General features: G+C 40.4%; 1 non-coding gene across 1 annotated transcript; it reads left to right on the top strand.

Moving 5' to 3' along the window:
- Positions 1–1388: 1388 nt before the first annotated feature.
- Positions 1389–1507, top strand: LOC138988715 (5S ribosomal RNA). The gene has a single exon (XR_011464978.1). It is a non-coding gene; the product is annotated as a 5S ribosomal RNA (ribosomal RNA).
- The last annotated feature ends 5360 nt before the right edge of the window (positions 1508–6867 follow it).

Below are 6867 nucleotides of genomic sequence, written 5' to 3' on the forward strand. Positions count from 1 at the left end.
ACTGGAATTCCATCACCTCCACTAGCTTTGTTCATAGTGATGCTTTCTAAGGCCCACTTCACTTCACATTCTAGGATGTCTGGCTCTAGTCAGTGATCACACTATCATGATTATCTTGGTGGTGAAGATCTTTTTGTACAGTTCTTCTGTGTATTCTTGCCACCTCTTCTTAATATCTTCTGCTTCTGTTAGGTCCCTACCATTTCTGTCCTTTATCGAGCCCATCTTTGCATGAAATATTCCCTTAGTATCTCTAATTTTCTTGAAGAGATCTCCAGTCTTCCCCATTCTGTTGTTTCCCCATTCTGTTGTTCTCCAGTTTTACTCAATAAAACTTTAATTTGATTATCTGCTGATGGGTGGGGCTGTACTCCCGCCCTGTTAGTTGTTTGGCTCATGCCAGTGGTTACCTCCCAGGAGTGCTGCTGCCAGTGTCCTGCTGCAAGTCACTGCTGACCCATGCCTCCACAGGAGACCCTCTAACACTGTCAGGGAGGTCTTTTTCAGTCTCCTGAAGCATCACTGCTCCTTTCCTCTGAGTCCTGTTGTGGACAAGGTTTTGTTTATACTCTCAAAGAGTGGAATCTCTGTTTTCCCCAGTCCTGTGGAAGTCATGCAATCAAATCTCACTGGCCTTGAAGGTAAGTCAGACTCTCTGGGAATTCCTAGTTTCTTTGCTGGATCCCCAGACTGGGAAGCCTTACTTGAACCTTCACAACAGAAACATGTGCACCTTCACAACAGTGAGAGAACCTCTTTGGTTTATTTTTCTCCAGTTTGTGGGCCACCTTCCCAGTGGGTGTGTGATTTGATTTTATCATGATTGTGCCCTTCTATGGTCTTGTTGAAGCTTCTTTTTTTCCTTGGACACGGGATATCTTTTTTCTGGTAGGTTCTAGCACCCTCCTGTCAATGACTGTTCAACAGCTAGTTGTGATTTTGGTGGTCTCGCAGGAGATGAGTGCACATCCTTCTACTCTGTAATCTTGAATCAATCTCTTTTTGTGGTTTTGATTGGCATTTCCCTCATGGTTAGTGATGTTCAACCTCTTTTCTTGTACTTACTGGCCATTTGTACATATTTGGAGAAATGTCTATTCAAGTCCTTTGCCCATTTTTAAAAATTGAGTTTTTTTTTTTTTTTTCCTTCCCTTTTACCCTTTTTTTCTGATATGTTTCTTTGGCAGAGAAGAAACAAACTCTGACTCTATGTTGGAAACTGTTTTTATTGCTTTTCATTGCTTTTGTTATTATAATCATACATAATTGCCTGCCTCAGAGGACCTTGACCTGTTACCTGAACTTAAACTAAAGTGCCTTTGTTCAGCTCACAGAGAGATAATCTGACCTTGCCCACCTGTGAATAGAATACATTAACACACCCCAAAGTCTATGGCCATACCAGCCTGAACGCACCCGATCTCATCGGATCTCGGAAGCTAAGCAAGGTCGGGTCTGGTTAGTACTTGGATGGGAGACCGCCTGGGAATACCAGGTGCTGTAGGCTTTTGGGGCTTCCCTAGTGGCTCAGAGGTTAAAGCGTCTGCCTACAATGTGGGAGACCTGGGTTCGATCCCTGGGTTGGGAAGATCCCTTGGAGAAGGAAATGGTAACCCACTCCAGTATTCTTGCCTGGAGAATCCCATGGATGTAGAAGCCTGGTAGGCTAGAGTCCACGGGGTCGCAAAGAGTTGGACATGACTGAGCGACTTCACTTCAACTTCATCTTCCAAAGACTAGAAATGTTTTGCAAGACTGAAGATCCTTTCACTTTATTTCCGCACTGCCTCTCCTTCTCTATTCTGCCTTTTGACTTTGATTCCTTATAGACTCTCTCCTTGGCCCTGCAAAAGAATGTGGCTTCCAAACCCCAACAAGATGGTTCCTTTGAGACATTAGTCTACCATCTTCTCTGTCAGCTGGTCCAAATAAAGTCGTATGCCTTCCCTCAACACCTTGTCCCTTGGATTTATTGGCCTCTTGTGCAGTGAGCAGAGTGAGCTTGTACTCAGTAACATTGTTTTTGAAAATATGTATGTTTTTATTTAGTTGGCTGCACTGGATCTTAGTTGTGGCACACTGGCTCTTCGATCTTCCTTGTGGCATGTGTGTCCTTTTTTTAGTTGTGTATGTGAGATCTTTTATTTGTGATGTGTGGAGTCTTTTGTTGCAGCGTGTGCAATCTTTAGTTACTGCATATGAACTCTTAGTTGTGGCTTGTGGGATCTAGTTTCCTGACAAGGGCTTAGTCCTGGGCCCCTTCTACACTTGGGAGTGTGATGTCCTAGTCACTGAGCCAATAGGGAATTCCCCCTAGTGAATTTCCATTCAGTTCAGTTAACTTGCCCAGTCATGTCCAACTCTTTGCGACCCCATAGTCTGCAGCACGCCAGGCTTCCCTGTCCATCACCACCTCAGAGAGCTTGCTCAAACTCATGTCCATCAAGTCCATCTCATCCTCTGTTGACCCTTTTTCCTCCTACCTTCAATCTGTCCCAGCCTCAGGGTCTTTTCCAATGAGTCAATTCTTTGCATCCAGTGGCCAAATTGTTGGAGTTTCCAGCTTCAGCATCAGTCCTTCCAATCAATATTCAGGATTGATTTCCTTAGGATTAACTGGTTTGATCTCCTTGCTGTCCAAGGGACTCTCAAGAGTCTTCTCCAACACCACAGTTCAAAAAGCATCAATTCTTCTGCGCTCAGCTTTCTTCACAGTCCAACTCTCACATCCATACATGACCACTGGAAAAACCATAGCCTTGATTAGACGGACCTTTGTTGGCAAAGTAATGTCTCTGCTTTTTAATATGCTATCTAGGTTGGTAGTGCCTGGATAATAGGACTTTTCCTTAAGGAAGCTAACAAAAATCTTAGTGTTCCTTGGTGGATTTGCTATTGGTATCTTAAAAAAACAAAAACAAACAACTGAGGTAACATTTGCATATAATAAAATACACAGATTTTAAATGTATCAATGAAGCATCAATTCTCTGGTGCTCAGCTTTCTTTATTGTCCAGCTCTCACATCCATACATACATGACTATTGGAAAGACCATAGCTTTGACTATATGGACCTTTGTCTGTAAAGTAGTGTCTCTGCTTTTTAATATGCTGTCTAGGTTGGTCATAGCTTTTCTTCCAAGCAGCAAGTGTCTTTTAATTTTTTAATCACTGCAGTAACCATCTGCAGTGATTTTGGAGCCTGAGAAAATAATGTCTGTCACTCTTTCCACTGTTTCCCCATCTATTTGCCATGAAGTGATGGGACCAGATGCCATAATCTTAGTTTTCTGAATGTTGAGTTTTAAGCCAACCTTTTCACTCTCCTCTTTCACTTTCATCAAGAGGCTCTTTAGTTCTTCTTTTTCTGCCATAAGGGTGGTGTCATCTACGTGTCTGAGGTTATTGATATTTCTCCATGAAATCTTGATTCCAACTTGTGCTTCATCCAGTCCAGCATTTTACAAGATGTACTCTGCATATAAGGTAAATAATTAAGGTAACAATATACAGCCTTGACCTACTCCTTTCCCAATTTGGAACCAGTCTGTTTTTCCATGTCTGATTCTAACTGTTGCTTCTTGACCTGCATACAGGTTTCTCAGGTAAGGTGGTTTGGTATTCCCATCTCTTGAAGAATTTTCCAGTTTGCTGTGATTCACATGGTCCAAGGCTTTAGCATAGTCAATGGAGCAGAAATAGATATTTTTTTCTGGATTTCTCTTGTTTTTTTCTATGATCCAACGGATGTTGGCAATTTGATCTCTGGCTCCTCTGCCTTTTCTAAATCCAACTTGAATGTCTGTAAGTTCTTAGTTTATGTACTGTTTAAGCCTGGCTTGGAGAATTTTGAGCATTACTTTGCTAGCGTGTGAGATGAGTGCAATCTGTGGTAGTTTGAACAATCTTAGCATCATCTTATATGGGGATTGGAATGAAAACTGACCTTTTCCAGTCTTGTGGCCACTGCTGAATTTTCCAAATTTGCTGACATATTGAGTGCAGCACTTTAACAGCATCATCTTCTATGATTTGAAATTGCTCAGCTGGAATTTCATCACCTCCACTAACTTTGTTCGTAGTGATACTTCCTAAGGCCCACTTGACTTTGCACTCCAGGATGCCTGGCTCTAGGTGAGTGATCATACCATTGTGGTTATCTGAGACATTAAGATCTTTTTTGTATAGTTCTTCAGTGTATTTTTGCCACCTTTTCTTAATATTTTCTGCTTCTGTTAGGTCCGTACCACTTCTGTCCTTTATTGTGCCTATCTTTGCATGAAATGTTCCCTTGTTATCGCTAATTTTCTTGAAGAGATCTCTAGCCTTTCCCATTCTATTGTTTTCCTCTATTTCTTTGTATTGACAACTTAGGAAGGCTTTCTTATCTCCTCTTGCTATTCTTTGGAATTCTGCATTCAGATGGATATATCTTTCCTTTTCTCCTTTGCCTTTTGCTTCTCTTCTTTTCTCAGCTATTTGTAAGGCCTCCTCAGACAACCATTTTGCCTTTTTGCATTTCTTTTTCTTGGAGATGGTCTTTGTCACGGCCTCCTGTACAATTTATGAACCTCTGTCCATAGTTCTTCTGGCACTCTATCTATCATATCTAATCCCTTGAATCTATTTGTCACTTCCACTGTATAATCATAAGAGATTTTACTTAGGTCATACCTGAATGGTCTGCTGCTGCTGCTGCTAAGTCGCTTCAGTCATGTCCAGCTCTGTGCGACCCCATAGACAGCAGCCCACCAGGAGCCCCCGTCCGTGGGATTCTCCAGGCAAGAACACTGGAGTGGGTTGCTACTTCCTGCTCTAATGTATGAAAGTGAAAAGTGAAAAGTGAAAGTGAAGTCGCTCAGTCGTGTCTGACTCTTAGTGACCCCCTGGACTGCAGCCCACCTGGCTCCTCCATCCATGGGATTTTCCAGGCAAGAGTACTGGAGTGCGGTGCCATTGCCTTCTCCGACCTGAATGGTCTAGCGGTGTTCAATTTTAGTCTGAATTTTGCAATAAGGAGTTCATGATCTGAGCCACAGTCACCTCCAGGTCTTGTTTTTGCTGACTGTACAGAGTTTCTCCATCTTCAGCTGCAAAAAATATAATTAATCTGATTTCAGTATTGACCACCTGGTGATGTCCGTGTATAGAGTCATCTCTTGTGGTGTTGGAAGAGGGTGTTTGCTATGACCAATATGTTCCCTTGGAAAAACTGTTAGCCCTTGCCCTGCTTCATTTTGTACTTCAAGGCCAAATTTGCCTGTTACTCCAGGTATCTCTTGACTTCCTACTTTTGCAATCCAGTCCCCTATGATGAAAAGGCATTTTTGGTTGATGTTAGTTCTAGAAGGTTTTGTATGTCTTCATAGTACCATTCAACTTTAGCTTCTTCAGCATAGTGGCTGGGGCATAGACTTCGATTACTGTAATATTGAATGGTTTGCCTTGGGAATGAATAGAGATCATTCTGTCATTTTTGAGACTGCATCCAAGTACTGCATTTCTTACTCTTTTGTAGACTATTATGGCTACTTCATGTCTTGTAAGGGATTCTTGCCCTCAGTAGTAAATATAATGGTTATTTGAATTAAATTCACCCATTCCAGTCCATTTTAATACAGTGATTCCTAAAATGTCAATGTTCACTTTTGCCATCTCCTGTTTGACCACTTCCAATTTGCCTTGATTCATGGATGTAACATTTCAGGTTTCTATGTAGTATTGTTCTTTACAGCATCTGGCTTTAATTCCATCACCATTCACATCCACAACTGGGTGTTGTTTTTGGTTTGGGTCAAGCAAAGTGAAAGAAAGTGATTTTGTTGGATAGTTTCTATTGTAGTTTTTCAAGTTTCTTGGTTTTTTTCAAGTTTTTCTACTGCTAATCTGCTATTTAACACTTCCAGTGAATTGTTTATTTCTGATGTTGTAATTTTAACTCCAGGATACCATTTGATATTTTTATATATCTTCTTACTATATGTTCATTTTGTTCATTTGTTTTCCTTTAAGATTCTTCAACATATTTATAACTTTTAAAGTCATTGTCCACTAATCCCATCATCTCTCTAATTATGGTTTTGTTTCTGTTGACTGGTTTTTCTCTTGGTTTTGTGTCACATTTTTCCAGCTTCTTTGCTTATCTAATAATTTTTATTAGATTTTAGACATTTTAAATGTTTTATCTATGAATATCTAGGCTTCCCTGGTGGCTCAGCTGATAAAGAATCTGCCTACAATGCAGGAGACCTGGGTTTGATCCTTGAGTTGGGAAGATCCCCTGGAGAAGGGAAAGGCTACCCACTCCAATATTCTGGCCAAGTCCTTATGAAAGGTAAATGCAGCTTAACACTCAACAGAAAACTTGAGGTGACTCATTTACAAATTTCTGGAGTACTTTTTATGTATAACATAATCTTATCCTGAACTTTGTACTATAAATTCCAGCTGCCTTGGCCTCCCTAATTCTAAGATATGTTTCCTTATCTCAGCAGGTCTATTAAGCCTTAGTTGGGTTTCTTCTCCTCGTGCCATGATACAGAAATTTGAAATTTTAGTATGATGGTTGGACAATTTGTAGAACTCACTTTGATTGCCAATACCTGAAAAACATTGTTTGACAAATTTTGTATGGTTTTCTAATTGTTTATAGTCAGAGGGAAAATTAGTCATGGTGAAAGTAGTCTTCCAATTTTGGTTGAACTTACATTTATGTGTATACTTGTTATCTAGATATTGTCTGTTTTAAACTCTGTTCAGTTCTTTTGTCAGTTATTTTTTATGTGATTGTCTTTTTGTTTTTAATCTGTGGAACTTCTTTATGTAGGATACCTTTGCTAGACATTTATTGCAAACATCATCTACTC

This window comes from Bos mutus, chromosome 7 (genome assembly GCF_027580195.1).
Source record: "Bos mutus isolate GX-2022 chromosome 7, NWIPB_WYAK_1.1, whole genome shotgun sequence".
In the NCBI taxonomy this organism is placed as follows: domain Eukaryota; kingdom Metazoa; phylum Chordata; class Mammalia; order Artiodactyla; family Bovidae; genus Bos; species Bos mutus.